Here is a 15,544-nt window from a genome sequence, read left to right on the forward strand (position 1 = left end):
TGAGTAAAGGATGGTATTAAGGATATTGTCTATTGGTTGCATAAGTCCCAAGTGTCTGAGGGCTAAGAACTTCAACTTGTACATTCAGTGACCTCACAGCATGAGGAAGTCCTCCATCTCCACAACTAAGGATAAGTGGGAAACTGAGTAAGGTGAAGCAGAGAAGTCATTTCACAAGTCTGTTCACACTCTTGGCCTTAGGTGCCAGGAAAGCACTCCCTGTTTACTCTCCTGGTTCTCACGGACCCCAGTTTCTCACTACTGGAATGCCCAAGGGCTTGGCCCCATATCATTCTGCATCTCTTCTCTAAGAGTAAACTTTGCCACCTGCATAATTAAAAATCCACTAAGAATCAGCCAGTAAAGGCCAGAGATGGGGACTGGTTAATCTCACTTAAGCATTGTAAGTTTTCAACTTCCGACACTGGTAGAAACTTGCAGGCTCTGAGGGACAGCCAGTAGTGAATATGTAGAACCAGAACTCTGGTTCAGTTCGGTGCCTCCTGGGCCATGGGATTATTTGCAAAACTGATGAAGTCAAGTATGTTTGCTTGCACTGCCTTAGTAAAAGCCATCCTGAGTGTCTGCTTTCCCTGATGGTGATCTGAAGACTCCGCTGACAGCCCCTTCGTTCTCTCGGGGTCTCTTAAGGCAAGTCTCATGTGCTTACTCACACTGTTTATCTTCCAGCTCCAGAAGGGCCAAGTAGATGCAACATCTTCCATGCTCATTTACTGCACCACTGCTTATTTGAAGCCTGCCTCTCATTACTGTTCTTCTACAATGGACATTAGTAGTTGGGTCTCAGGTGTAAGAATATGCCAATCTTTCCTCTGAGATACAGAAATGCCGATTGTCTGAGGGCATGTGTGTATGTGTGGGAACATATTGAGCTTATGATGAAGTTCTTTCCCAACCAAGTTCAACCACATATACTTTAAATTGAATTCAAAGGCCAGTGCTGTGGCATAGAAGGTTAAGTCTGTCTGTAGCCCTGGCTTCCCATACCGGTGCCGGTTTGAGTCCCAGCTGCTGTACTTCTGATCCAGCTCCCTGCTAATTCTCTCTCCCTTCCCCAGATGAGAGGCATTAAGTCCAGAGCTTAGAACCTAGTACCAAGCCTGCCACTGTATAACCTAGTGCCTCCCCCAATCTCCCACAGTGAAGCAAAACTCCAGCCACAAGAGTGAGGTGGGAAAGTCGCTACAGAACTTTGCCATGGGGCTTAATGTTGACCCAGCACTGGACAAGAGCTCAAAGGCCTCAATCCATCCACAGGCCAGTGCACATAGAAAGTCTCTAGCAGTTCAATCTGAGAATCTGGGCCAGACCTCGGACAGGGGCACCATCTGCTTCTGTAACATACTACCAGCAGACCAGGACTTAGGGCGCCACCTAGTATTGAAATGGAGAAATGCCCACAAGGCTAAGAAGTAGATTGCTTAGAATTGCTGGAAAGCAGGTACAAAATCAGAATACAGAGACTAGAAAAACACTTAGTCCTTCAGTGCACAGATGAAGTTGTATGCCAGCAAGTATAAGGAACTTTCAAGGAACCATGCCCTCACCTAATGAGACAAAATACAACTGAACAGACTGACATTGGTAAGTGTAAATTCTCAGGTGCAGAATATAAAGTAACTCAATGAGATTCAGAAAAATGATTAGGAGAATCTTTACAGGAACAGAAGTAAATTTTTAAAATCCAACACATTCTGGAACTGAGAAGTACATTAAGTGAATTTAAAAACATGATCAAGGAGTCCTTTCCGTTGCCAGTGCAGGCCTAGCATCTGGAATCACCTTGCTCAAGGGTGAGAACGCAGCAGCGCCATGAGCAACACTACCGTCCTCTCCAGTGGCCAGCCTGGCGGCACCAAGGTACCCAGGTGACTAATGTCTCCAAGCACTGGCTCTGAGCAGATGTGGACTCTTCGGTTTCCTGGGCAAGATCGATGAACTGCGCCTCTTCCCATCGGATGATTCAGTCTCCTTTGTCAGTCTCCTCTTCTGTGTGCTTTGTTAAATTCCATGATCCAGACTCAGCAGTTGTGGCACAGCATCTGACAAACACTGTGTTCATTGACAGAGCTCTGATAGTCGTACCACACACAGAAGGAGTTACTCCTGATGAGACTAAGGCTTTGTCTCTGTTGGCACCGGCTAATGCAGTGGCAGGCCTTCTGCCTGGTGGTGGACGCCTGCCTACTCCTAACCCTCTTACCCAGTCTGGCGCTATTCCATTGGCCGCTTTGGGAGCTCCTACTCTTGATCTTGCCCTTGGTGCACTTGGGCTTCCTGGAGCAAACTTGAACTCCCAGTCTCTTGCTGTAGACCAATTGCTGAAGCTCATGAGTACTGTTGATCAAGTTGAATCATGTAGCTGCTGGTCTTGTTTCACCAAGTCTGAAATCTGATACCTCTAGTGAAGAAATAGAGGAGGCTATGAGAAGAGTACAAGAAACAGTCCGATTTCTGCTGCTATAGCACCAGATAAGAAGGAAGGCATTCAAGATCAAGATCAAGATGAAGGGGCTCCATCTTCTAGGCACAGGCGATCAAGAAGTGTTACAGGTGAATGGCAGGGTTCTTATCTTCATGTAAGAAAGAATTCAGGCATGAGACAGTAGTGGAAAGTAAAATAGCAAAGTTTATTAAGGAAAGGACATCCGTAAGAATGGATGGGCACCTCTCCAGACAGAGCCTGAGAAAGAGCGCCCAGTCGCTTGGACTGGGGAAGAGCGGAGTTACATGGTTGAGAGGATACACCTGGGCAGGCCAGGCCAGGTGGGTGGCTCAGCAGAGAGGCAGAGGGCCGAGCACGCCATCCGGTTGAGGCAGGGACGGGGGTGGTAAGGAGATGGGTCCTGCCTCCCCACCTCTGCTCCTCTTGGAACAAAGGACTTTATTCCTATCTGAGTTTTCCCCCTGAAGTTATCAGATGGGGGAAGCCTGGAAGGATGGGCAGGACCCCCTGGAGAATCCTCCAGAGCAGAATATTTGAACTGCAGATGTCAGGCAGAAGGGGCGGGGACCCCCACCTGGCAGGTTATCCGTAGGAGGGGGCAGGGCAGGATGTAGATAAGGTTATTGGGATGACTTTGAGCTGCTTATGCTGGACCTAGATGTCAACTCTTTAGGCCTTTATGTCACACACACATAAGCTCATATCTGACTTCCTACCTAACAGAAGTAGATCAAGGAGGTGATCACATTCTAAATCAAGGATCCAAAAGTCCAAAGACAGCTCATTCCAGAGAGGTAGGTCAAGGAGCATGTCAAAAACCAGAGACAAAAAGAAAAGTTCTAAAATACCAAAAAGTTACAGTACAGCCAGAAGTTCTAGAAGTGCAAGCAGAGGTAGAGGACAATGAAGAACCTAAACAAAGATTGTCTCACTCACCATCCCCTAGGAGACAGAAAAAGATAAAGCAGAGATGAAAGGGAACTATCAACAAGAAAAGATAAGGAAAATGACCAGGAAGAAAATCCGAGTGATAAAGATGTAAAACAGCTTACACCGGATTATGAAGAGGAACTGGGATATGACAGCGAGGGGAAAGAGAATCCAGCTGAAGCTGGTTCACCTAAAACAAGGGAACTTTCTGTGGAAAAGGGAACTGGTGATTCGCTGAGACTCCAAAGTGAGTGGAGAGGACCACCATGAAGACATGGGTATGAGTGACTGAGCGTTGCCTCTTTGGGACCCCAACTGTGTACATACATCAGTGTCATTCCTGTGTGTGACTTAATGCTATATTTGTTCATCTCAAACCTAGATGTATACAGCTGAGTTATAAATGGTTATAAAGCTTCAGATATTGATATTATTTCCATCAAAAAGCTTTTAGAAAATGGTACATGGGTAAACAATTCTTATGGTGAAATCCGAGTAAGTAGTTCTATACTGGTGTTGCTTGGTAAATATGAAAAGCTGCATGCAGCTACAGCAGGCACAGATTGTTTGTTGTAGGATCTCCTTTCTTAAGTTCACTTACAGTATTTCTAGAATTTGATTCATTGCTTAATAGAGCCATGTAGGGAATGCACCGATTGCATGTTACTGTGGCAAGAATATCCTAAATGTCATTAAAACCCTCCAATGATGGATCTACCTATGGTCTTGTTGACATGACAAATTAACATTGTTAGATTACATCTGGAAATGAGCATTTGAGATAGATAAACCTTTGAGCTTATGGCTAAATTTTTGTGGCTTTTGTTTAACTTTTAAAGGTTGTCTGCATAGGCACTAACCTTTTTTGAAGGCTAGTTAGGCTTTAATTACAGAAATAAGATTTCAAATAAAACTGTCTTTGGCAGTGAGTAAATAGCATATTTTGAAGTAGAGTTGTATACTTTCTCATAAGGTGTTTGGGAATTTTGCTGAAATAATTTTTTCCACATCTACATCAGTGAAAGCTCCACCTATTCAGAGTTCATCTGTAAAATGAAGTTCTCATGTTCTGATTTTCAAAGTTTTAAGTTCACTGTTGAAAAAGAGGGTAGTGCATTTTAAATTGACCTTCATATGTTTTTTATTCGACAGGTAGAGTCATAGACAGTGAGACAGAGAGAAAGGTCTTCCTTCCGTTGGTTCACCCCCCCAAATAGCCGCTACCGCCGGTGCTGCAGCGATCCAAAGTCAGAAGCCAGGTGCCTTTTCCTTGTCTCCCATGCGGGTACAGGGGCCCAAGCACTTGGGCCATCCTCCACTGCCCTCCTGGGCCACAGCAGAGAGCTGGACTGGAAGAGGAGCAACCGGGACTAGAACCCAGCACCACAGGTGGAGGGTTAACCAAATGAGCTATGGCACCGGCCCCGATCTTCATATGCTTTTAAAATAAGTACATTATCAAGTAATTTGTCTTATTTGATCAACATGTGTAAAACCAATAAATTTGTTAATTACTGCAGTAATCATGCACACAGTGATTCCATGTTATATGCAAAGTAGTTAACTAGGAACAGTTGCTCGAGTTTCAAGCTTTACTTTTGTGCAAATACAAAAGTAGGCTACAGTCTGTGCCATGTTGATGTACAGTTTCTGAAATTGCTTTTACAAAGACTTTGGTAATAAACACAAACTTAATAAAAATAACATGATCGAAGGCATCAGTAACAGAATAGATCCAACAGAAGTAGGTGCTCACAGGCTATCTGAAGATATAGGTATTTTCTCATGAGAAAAAAAAATTGAGAACTTGTTGGAATTTTAGGATATTAAAGACCTACCAGAGTTATTTGAGTTCTAAAGGCACTTAAAGTCTAACAAGGTAAAAGGCATATTCGAAGAGATAACAGAAAACTTCTCAAACACAGAGAAAGATACAACTATCCAGGTACAGAAATGTCAGGTCACCCAGGTGGATTCAGCTCAACCAAGTCTACTCAAACAGTATTACAATCAAGCTCTCCAAGGTTAAAGACAAAGTATTCTTAAAACTTCAAGAGAAAGAGACAAGTAACCTTTAAGAATGGCCCAATTTGCCTGACTGCAGAATTCTCAAAAACTTTACAAGCCAGCAGAGAGTGGAATGAGATTTTCACAGTACTGAATTAAAAAAACCCTGCCAACCAAGAATAACGTACCCAGCAAAGCTATCTTTAGATATGAGTTAAAGATATTACCAAATAAAAGCTGATATGCTAAAGGGAGTTCTTTGAACTGAAAAGTTGCTAACTAGCAAAAAGAAAACAAAACCTAGAAAAGACAGCAAAAGCTAAGGAAAAATAATAAAAAAAAAAACAAGTATTAGAACCTAGAAGTAAATCCACACATTTGCAATCAACTAATTTTCAACAGTGCATTGAGAAAGGACAGTCTTTGAAACAGCAATGCTGGGAAAATTGGGTATCTGCATACATAATTTTTGTACATACAAAAAAATCTAAAATGGATTAAAGACCTAAATGTAAAACTTGAAACTGAAACAGAATATAGGGGAAACACTTTAGAATACTTGTAAATGTTAATGTTCTATTGATTTGACCCTAAAAAACAAAATCTAGACATATGGGAGATCAAACTAAGAAGCTTCTGTAAAACAGAATGTGATATTCATGAACTATCAGATAAGCAGTTAATATCCAGAATATATAAGGAACTCAATTCAATAGCACAAGAATAATCCAATTTGGAAAATAGGACTGAGTAGACCGATTTTATTTCAAAGAGTTACAGATAGAGGTAGAGACAGAGACAGAGGTCTTCCATCCACTGGTTCACTCCCCAGATGGCTGCAATGGCCAGAGCTGCGCCGATTCAAAGCCAGGAGCTTCTTCTGGGTCTTCCATGTGGGCGCAGGGGCCCAAGGAATTTGGCCATCTTCTACTGCTATCCCAGGCCATAGCAGAGAGCTGGATTGGAAGAGGAGCAGCCAGGACAAGAACTGGCACCCATATGGGATACCAGCACTTCAGGCCAGGGCTTTAACCCGCTGTGCCACAGCGCCAGCCCCTGAGTAGATATTTTTCAAAGGAAGACCTACAAATGGCCAATAGGCACACAAATGTTCAACATCTGGGAAATACAAATAAGAACAATAAGATATCATCCCACTCCAGTAAGAATAGCTACTCTCAGAAAGACAAGAGTTGGTAAGAATGTAGGGAAGGGGCTGGTACCATGGCAGACAAAGTTAAGTCTCTGCCTGCAGTGCTGGCATCCCATATGGGTGTCAGTTCAAGTCCCAGCTGCTCCACTTCCAATCCAACTCCCTGCTAATGCACCTGGGAAAAGCAGCGCAAGACAGCCCAAGTTGTTGGACCGCTGCATCCATGTGGGAGACCTGGAAGAAACTCCTAGCTCCTGGCTTTGGCCTGGCCCAGCTCTGGCCATTGTGGCCATTTGAGGAGTGAACCAGTGGATGAAAGATTTCTCTCTCCTTCTCTGTGTACCTACCTTTTGAATAAATCTTAACAAGAATGTAGGGAAAAGTGAAACCTTGCACATTGTGAGAATTTGTTACTGTAGCACTTGTGGAAAATGTGATTAGTATGCTGATTTCTCAAAACATAAAATAGAAGTTCTATATGTTCCAGCACTCCCATTACTTGGTTTATATTGAAAGGAAGTGAAGTTAACCTATTGAAGAAACATCTGCATTCCCATGTTTACTACATTACCATTCACAACAGCCAAGAAATGGAAACAACTTGTCTATCAACAAATGAAGAGTACATGAAATGTATACAAAATGGAATACTATTCATCTGTAAGATGGATGAAATCATGACATTTGTGACAAGGGAGGTCAATATACTAAGTGAATTAAGCCGGATACAGGAAGAAAAGCACTGCATTATCTCACCTCTACATGGAATTTTAAAAAGTTGATCTAACAGAAGTTGATAATGGTGGTTACAAGAGGCTGGGGAAAATGGTAAGGATGGAGTTATGAGAAAAGGTTAACAGGTACTAAGTTATAAATATGAAAAAGGAGCTCCAGAGGTCTAGTACATAGTACAATATTTATGTAGTCTGTACCTATACATGAGCTAGGATAGAGTTTTGAATGTGTATCAAAAAGATGTTTGAAGAGATACAATTACCTTGGATTGAACATTGCACAATGTACACATGTATGAAGACATTACTTGACACCCCATAAATAGGTATAGCTTTCATGTATCAGGGGAAACAAGGCCTAGGAATTATAATTTTATAATTGTACTAAAATAGTAAATCATTAAAATAGATTATCATATGCCAATGTTCTGAAAGTATTATACATATTAACTGTTTAACACTAGAAGTGCTAGGAGATAGACAGTATTTTTTTAAACTTTAAAAAGCATGAAACAGTTCATGAACTCATTCAGTTAATTTGGAGTCAAAGTTCAAATTAGATAAATTGGCTCCAAAATTTATTTTAACCAATTCATTATGTTCTCTTAACTCTTTATATTCCCATTCCTCCTCAACTATTCTAGTGCTGCTCCTTTTCCAGAAGTACCTCCTAAAATCACCTGGAAGAGTAATATAATAGCAGTAGTTCACGTTTTAAATTGGTACTTTTAAAGAAAATGCATAAGTAGACACATCTTAATGTAGATCAAAGTCTGTAATACTCTTAAAATTATTTACATTGGGGGCCTGCGCTGTGGCATAGTAGGCTAAGCCTCCACTGGCAGCACAGACATCTCATAAGGGCACCAGTTCATGTCCCGCTGCTCTTCTTCTGTTCCAGCTCTCTGCTATGGCCTGGAAAAGCAATAGAAAGATGGCCCAAGTACTTGGGCCCCTGCACTGGCATGGGAGACCTGGGAGAAGCTCCTGGCTTCAGATCGGCACAGCTCTGGCTGTTGCAGACATTTGGGAATACACCAGCAGATGAAGATTGTCTCTCCCTTTCTACCTTGAGTAATATTTCTGAAACTGTCTTCAGTCACAGCATCAAGAAAAGAAGCTAGCACTCACCCTCCAAGACAATTTCCCACCTCTAAGCAATTCCATTGTAGGCATTCTGAACTGCATAATAGCGGAAGCCAGCCTCCTGCAAGCTGCAAAAACATGGTGGCAAAGTTGATCAATGACCCCAGAGGTTGAAAATTCTAATGTAACTTTCCATTTCAAATTTAATTAGTCTTCAAACACTAACAAACATTGTCTTTTTAGGTCTAATTATGAGTTCAGCGGCAGCCTTCATTACTATTTTTTTCCTTCACCATTTACTAAGCCAGATTCTCCCCATTCTGCCTAAAGTTTGCTATCCTGCTAAATTGCTCATTTTTTTCACTTGAAACATTAGTTCCTATCTTTAATTCCATTCAGCCATATTCGTGTATTTGTTATGTAAGGCTATCCTATTACCTATACAGTGAAAACAGAGCTAACACTACTACAAGCTGAATTTTAAAGCATCCAAGCTTTAATATTTCAGCTTATTTATGAAAAGCTTATTTGAAAGACATAGCAAGGGAATAAAGAAAAGAGAGAGAGAGATCTTTCACTGGTTTACTCAACAGGGCTATGCCAGGCTAAAACGAGGAGCCAGGAACTCCCTAGTCTTCCACATGGGTGGCACAGACCCAAGTGTTCGAGACATCTGCTGCCTCTCAGGGTTGCATTAGCAGGAAGGTGGATGGGAAGTTGAGACAGGACTGAATCCCATGAACTACCATACAAAATACAGGCATCCTAAGCTGTGGCTTAACCCATTGGGCCACCTACTTTAGCTTCTAGTACTACAAGGCAGCCTTTCTTCTCCTAGAAGTCTCATTACTATTGTTATTTTCAGTGTCAGCAATGTGATTCAAACACTTCCTAGTCTGTCAACTTGTTTTGTCTTCATGCTCTGAAAGCTTACTTTCAAATGTCTTTTAGTGGTTCTACATTAACACCTCAAGGCATAATAATACACCATGACTGAAGTACATAGTAAGTTAGACTGGAATTGAATCTGTGTTCATTGATGAGAGCTGCCATAATAAAGTACCAGGACTGGTGGCTTAACAGAAGTTTCTTTTCTGGGAACCCAAGATGGACTAAAGGGTTGTCAATAGTTCTGAGGACCATGAAGGGGGAAAAAAAAAAAAATAAAAGGTAATTAAGTCTATTCCAGTTCTCTCCCCTTACCTGGTAGATTGCCATCCTTTCCTTAAGCCTTTACATTGTCTTCCCTCCATTCATACCTGTGTACAAGTTTCTTTTGTAGGATCCCAGTAGTCCTAGATTAAGGTCCACCACAATGACCTCATTTTAACTTAATCACTCTGTAAAGACTCCAGAAAAAAAATTCACACACTGAGATGTGGGGGTTGGAAATTCAACAGATGAGTGGGGTGGGCGAGAGAACACAATTCAGTCCATCACAAGATCCGTATCTTAAATTGTTTTGTTTATGATTTGAAGTGTTGGGTCAACTCCCTGTCAGATGCAGTTTGTTCCACCATTGAGTTTGCGTTATTGCCAAATATGACCTTTATTACAAGGTCATTACAGAACTCTTAAGACTTTTGCTCATTTAACCATGTTCATGTAAACCGTAAACTATCACAAGAGGCTGAAGGAAAACTTATGAATGATGCTGCCACTGAGCCATTGTGCTTTACTCTCAAGGCACATGACCACCTGACATGCAGACTACTTGAAGACATTACCAATGTCTTTATTGAAAGGCATAAAAGCATACCACTTTATCCTCATATATACACACGAGATGAATCTAACACTCACTGTAAGTATTTATGCACACATACACACATGCAAGTTCTAATATATTCTTAGTGTCCAAAGAATCTTAATCACCCCATTTTGGCGATCTGTGATCTAGAACACACTCTGTAGGAACTACCTTCACATCTCAAAGTTCATATTACAAAGTTATTCACAAGAAGGACCTTTGGCTATGAAGGAGGCTGTGAAACCATGCTGCAGTCGAACCAAATCATGAAGGCCCACAGAACTTATGATTTTCTTTTCAGTGTCTAATACAGATAACTTAGTGGTTCCCCAAAGTCTGTGGCAATGGGTGGAGAATAACACAGGCCCCAGTGGCACTTCGTTCACTCTACAGAGGATACCATTCAACTCATTGTTTGGGACATTTATTGAAAACATCATTCAGAAAACATTGCCTGAGTCATGGTTTGATTGAATTGGTAGAGTAATGTAATAGGGATCTGAATTTCTCACCCAAGTCACAAGAGGATAATGACAATGTGGGCTGAGATGCCAAACAACCTGCTCAATTTAAGGAGACAAACAAGTTGATTCACCCATTGCTCCAGGCATCGGCTTCATGGAGTGGATTGAAACCCCAATTCCTAGAGAACTGCAGAGGCAAAAATCTCCTTTACTGATGGAAACTTGGGCTAGGTGTATCCTAGCTCCAGGGGCCTAAATAGGCCATCAAAAGAGTAACAAGGCAGTAGCCAAATGACATTCAGAGGAAATCAAGGGCCTGCAAAAACAAAGGAGTCCTATCAAGGAGTCAAGAGGAAACCACTGTTGAGGAGCCATAACATTCCTAAAAGCAGAAACTGCAATAAAGTCGATGAACCGGAGAAAGTATTTGATGTTTTTTCATCCTCAACATGCATAAATTAACTGCTTTGACAATTCTGGGGAGAAAGGAAATAGCATGGGTGGACACTATGACCATGCCTAATCATGGCACAACAAAAGTAGAACAAGCCTGCAGCCTTGGTCCTGTGTCCTAATCATGCTTACCTCATATCCTGCCCCACCTTACTGACTGCATTTCCCAAACACACCATACTGCTTTTCAATGATTTTTAATGATACTTGAATGCTAAGTTCATATCTCCAGTCTACGAAAGTTACCCTGCTTTGAGCATTGCTTCTTCATCGTTGCGCATAGTTCTACCATTTGGCATTTAAAAAATGGTGATGTGGTGAGAAATGCCCATCTTCCTTATTAGATTACAGTTAATTTAAAGTTAGCAGCAAAGTCTCATCTTGATTTCCAGTGCCAACACAGATCCTGACACTTAAGTATTCACCGAGTGACTGGGAAACAGTGAATAATCTGATTTTGCCATTGAAAATACGCTTACGTCCTTAGTGTTGTCAACACACGATCCCATGGACACTGCACAATAGACCTGGGAATTCATTACCAACGTTCTCATTTTAAAGGGAGGGAGATAAGCTCAAAGGAAGAAAGTGACTTAATGAAGGTTAGAGCTGCAGTGTTTTCACCCAGAATTTCCGACACCAAGATTCGTCAGTGCATTTGTGCCACCCCACAGCCAACCCAAGCCTTCTCCAAGCTGGAAGGACAGGCTTTTACAGTAAGAAAACTAGGGGGAAAGGGTCTGTGTGTGGCACAGACTGGGACTGGAGAGCTGCTGACGGAATACCTAGGAGGGGAGAGCCAGTCACTCTGTACAATTCGGTGCTGAACACACAAACTGCCAGGCTTTTAAGCTTAGAAAAACGTTTTCATTCAAACACAAGGTTTAGCACTTGCCTTGGCTGTAAGGACCTTTGGCTGTTTTCTGAATGACCATGGCTGTAAGGCTTCTGCTGCCCCTAAATGGCTTTCAGGATGATTCAGAGAAGTTACGTGAATAAATGGGTTCTCATTAAAATTGAGACCTTTTCCCCCAAAACACAGGCACTGCATTAGCTCAGCTCGTGGTAGCCACCTTCGCCTCAAGTTTCCTCAAACAGCAGCAACGCTTAGGCATGAGCCCGTCTAGCCAAGGATCATTTCTCAGTTGCCTGAAGTTTGGGGGAAGATTTCTGGAGTAGGGGTTTGGAGAGAACTCAGGAGAGCACCTTTGGAGATGGACTCAGGATGGAATCCAGGTTCCTGTCTATCTGGTGCTGAGAAAGCTCCTTAACCCGTCTTCGCTCACAAAGCCTTCATCTGTGAAATTGAATTGGTACTAGTGTCTACCACATCAGGTTTTTGTGAGAATTAAATGGAGTGAAACTTTCATGATAACTGGACCAGTGTTTGTTTTTTTTTTTAAACACCTTGGAATCTTAGCACTGCTGAAGGTCCTGAGATTTTTTTTCAAGACAAGAATCTTCTAAGAAACTTTGTTCTCATATTATTGATAACTTAATTAGTGCACACCTAATAGCCATGTAATAGCCATGTCACCTGGGAGACATGAGAGTCCAGTGGCTGCTTGTGTTAACAATGAGGTATAAACCAAGTCAAGAACAGGTAAAGTTACCATACATCATACAAGACTTCTGTAGCAATTTGAACAGAGAAAAAGTAATGGAGAAACCAAGTCATATTGTGCATATAACTGTTAAAAAGTCAAATATTCAAGTACCTGGGCCTTTGCTAAGTGCTATTCGAGAATACTCCAAAAAGGTCATAGAAAATGAAATTAAAAGATAACTTCATTTTAGATGCTAAAATGTTTTGAAATCCATGCAAATATGGGGTCTTCAAAAAGGGTGGGAAATGCATATTACAAAAAACTGCATAGACTTCAAAAAAATTTGCACCAATTTTTCCACTGAACTTTTCAAAATACTGTCATTTATGTTGCCAGAAAATAGGTAATGAAAGTACCATATTAGTGTTTTTTTTCAGCATGGGGAGAATGTATTTAATTCACTAACTTTTGTTTAAAATGACGATTAAAATATCAAAATGACAATAAAAGGAACTGCAACTTTAATGCTTATTGGCAATGGTTAAGAGTCACAAGTAAAACATAATTATATCCAATCTATTAACACACCCAGCATTGACAATTTAAGCTCAATCAATAACTGCCCTTATAAATATATACACCTACAACCAAATGCAGATGGTATTTTAAAGTTTTTATAACTAACACATGCTTCAATATGTTTTGTAGTGTTACATATTTAAGGAATTCTATAAAAGTGAAATAAGTAACGCTTGAAAGTCTCAAGCAGTTTCCTTCAAGAAAGATCTATATATACTGAAGATTACACAAGTCAAACATTGAAACTGTCTAAAATCCTGATGTGGAAACTAATGACTAGAGCAGAGAGAGACAAGAATGATGGGAACTACAGGGTGACCTCAGATTAAAAGACCTGTCATTATCATCACTACATGAGTTCTCTCTACTTTTCTCCAAGGAAGAAAGGCAACAGAGACATTCTGGATGATCAAGCAGGGAACACCACGGTCATGCAACTTCAGACTGTAAAGGAAAGCATCTCACACCTTGCATGGCTGCATTCCCGCACTCAAGTCAGTGAACACAGAAAGACATAGCAGTTACAACATTGTTAAAGGCGCCCATCTCACCCAGGCAGAATGCATTACAAGACTGGTGTTACTGTTTATCCACACACTGGAGTAGACCAACCCAGCGGCTTTGTGGTAGGAAATCAGTTGAAAAAGTTTGTAAGCAACTGACAACTCCTCTTTTCTCCAACCTAAAAAACTACTACAAAGGGGGACGGCACTGCACCACAGAGGGTTAACACCCTGGCCTAAAGCGCCAGCATCCCATGTGGGCGCCAGTTCTAGTCCCGGCTGCTCCTCTTCCAATCCAGCTCTCTGCTATGGCCTGGGATAGCAGTAGAAGATGGCCAAAGTCCTTGGGCCCCTGCACCCATGTGGGAGACCCGAAAGAGGTTCTTGGATTCAGATCAGCACAGCTCTGGCCATTGCGGCCATCTGGAGAATGAACCAGTGGATGGAAGACCTCTCTCTTTCAAATAAAATCTTAAAAAAAAAAAAAAAAAACACACCACTACAAAAGATATTTCCCTTAAAAGTCCCAAGCAGAAGGGGGGAGTGACTTTTAAGATAGGCAGTATGCATTCCTAAATTTGCATGCTCCTTGCCTCTACCAACAAGCAGCATCTAAAATCACTCCTTTAGGAATGTGATGACAGAAGGGGACAGAAGTGACAGTAATAGTGCAAGAGGCCCCCAGTTCTGTATGTGCACTCAGCTAAAATCTGGTAGATTCATATAAAATTGGACTTTTTTTTTTTTGACAGGCAGAGTGGACAGTGAGAGAGAGAGAGAGAGAGAGAAAGGTCTTCCTTTGCTGTTGGATCACCCTCCAATGGCCGCTGCGGCCGGCGCGATGCGGCCAGCGCACCGCGCTGATCCGATGGCAGGAGCCAGGTACTTCTCCTGGTCTCCCATGGGGTGCAGGGCACAAGCACTTGGGCCATCCTCCACTGCACTCCCTGGCCACAGCAGAGAGCTGGCCTGGAAGAGGGGCAACCGGGACAGAATCCGGCGCCCTGACTGGGACTAGAACCTGGTGTGCCGGCACCGCAAGGCGGAGGATTAGCCTAGTGAGCCACGGCGCCAGCCTAAAATTGGATTTCTAAATTGTGGAGACTGACACCAGGTCGTCAGCAGAAGGCACGATGGGTTGGTCAAAGCTGAGGGAATAAGGCACTCCACTGGGATACGGCCTTGGAAGAGTGCCAGTGTCCCATAGACAGCACAAAAATCACACAGGCTTTCTCTCCCTTCAAGTTACGCATCTCATGAGTGGAGTTTCCCAAGTACGTGAAGTCTTACGAACCAGAGGACCACAAGTGACCCTAAACAGCATATACACAGATGTCCACAGCTGCTTGGTGGGAGCTTTGCCTATTAAACAAAAGTGACTCACTACAACAAACTGTCTTTCTCAAACATTTGAACTCGAGGTTTATACTGAGAGTCAGAGTTAGATGCAACTGCAAGCATAAAGACACAAAAGACAACACAGTAATGAAAGCTTGTGAGATGTTCCTGGGTCCCATGTCATTCTAAATATTCAATATCACATCCATTATCTCATTAAATCCAACAAGTCTATAAGGTAGGTACATTTAGTATTCCCATTTTTCAGTACAAGAACACTGAGGTCAAGAGAAGTTAGGTAAAATACCTTATGAAGATAAGTCAGAATTATCACTTCAGTAATTTCATTCCAGAATGCTAAGGTGTCATGCCTTAGAAATTTAGGGGCAGAGATGGGGAGGAACTGTTAAGTAACAGCAGGTCCTGGAGGAGGAAGCCTGCACCCCTGCATCTAGGCAGGCAATGCATCAGCCTGCTCTGCCACCCTGGACACTGACCGCCACCTCATGCTCCCAGAGGCCTACAAGTTCCTG

General features: G+C 42.1%; 1 pseudogene; it reads left to right on the forward strand.

Annotated features, from left to right (window-relative positions):
* Positions 1–1,833: 1,833 nt before the first annotated feature.
* LOC100352951 (serine/arginine-rich splicing factor 11 pseudogene) lies at positions 1,834–12,223 on the forward strand (annotated as a pseudogene).
* Positions 12,224–15,544: the final 3,321 nt, after the last annotated feature.

The sequence above is a fragment of the Oryctolagus cuniculus genome, chromosome 12, assembly GCF_964237555.1.
Source record: "Oryctolagus cuniculus chromosome 12, mOryCun1.1, whole genome shotgun sequence".
NCBI classification, from domain to species: Eukaryota; Metazoa; Chordata; class Mammalia; order Lagomorpha; family Leporidae; genus Oryctolagus; species Oryctolagus cuniculus.